We start from the raw sequence: 1,245 nt of genomic DNA on the forward strand, positions 1-1,245 counted from the left end.
AGGTGACAAAAAATAGAACAAAAGTAAAGAAAAGAATCTGAATGTAATACAACGTATATTTACACAAAAAGCTAGAAAAAAACTTACCAAAGACAGGGAAAAGCTATCAAGTCCTTGAAGAGAAAGTAGTTGAAGGTGTAACAAGAGGAAGAAATAAATAGAGTGTAGTAGAATGAACGATTGAGTAAGGAGGGACCTATTTATAGAGGATTGAATTTGAATGAGTTAGGCAAAAGGCGCAACTGTTCACCTCCATTTATTAATGACATTTTTTATTATAGTAAAAAGTTATGACTTAATTAAATCAAGTAATATTGTGATTAGTCATGACTTTTCAGCTTATTATTATTAATTAGTTCTTTCCAGGAATCGTTTTTATTGAATTGTGACAACAGATTCTATATTTGTTGCATCAGATAACTCATTTGTAACAATAGATATATCATCTGTTGCAACAAATAGACAACCTGCTGCATCAGATAATCTATCTGTTGCAACATATAATCTATCTTTTTTTAAAATTATCATCATATCATTAATCCAAATTTGCTGACTTTTTTATTATATAAATTAATAAAACAGATTTGAAAACAAAAATATTTCTGTGAAAAGAAATGGCGCCTATTTAATATTAACGTTAATTATTCAAATTAAATAACCATTTTTTTACGATTATAAGTTGTGTTTATCATTTCTTTCCTTATTGTTTTCTATGAAAAGAAATGACTTAATTAAATCAAGTTAGTGAGTTTTTTATTATTGTGACAATTCTTGAGGTTTCAGCTTATTATTATTAATTAGTTCTTAAATTTATAATCTTTTTCTCATTTTAAAAATCGAAGACACCTTTTCAATAACCGTTTCTTTAATAAAATGATAATCATTTTTATTGAGTTATGGTAATAGATTGTATATTTGTTGCATCAGATAACCCATCTGTTGCAACAAATCAACCATATGTTTTAGGAGTTTTTTCTATTTCTTCTAACACCTGATTCATCAATCGCAATAGATGGAGAATTTGATGTATCAGCAACATTATTTTTTTGTTGAATGTGTTTAGACAAAGAGTCACAGTCACAACTATTCACCTTTTTCTTAACAATCATCATATAAGTTAATTAATCCAATGTTGTGACTTTTTTTTTATTAAAAAACCTTTCTTTTATGGTTATAAATTGTGTATATCATTTAGTTCCTTATTATTTATTTACGAACTATTTTTTATATTAAATAATCGGAGAA

Source organism: Capsicum annuum, chromosome 9, assembly GCF_002878395.1.
Source record: "Capsicum annuum cultivar UCD-10X-F1 chromosome 9, UCD10Xv1.1, whole genome shotgun sequence".
In the NCBI taxonomy this organism is placed as follows: Eukaryota; Viridiplantae; Streptophyta; class Magnoliopsida; order Solanales; family Solanaceae; genus Capsicum; species Capsicum annuum.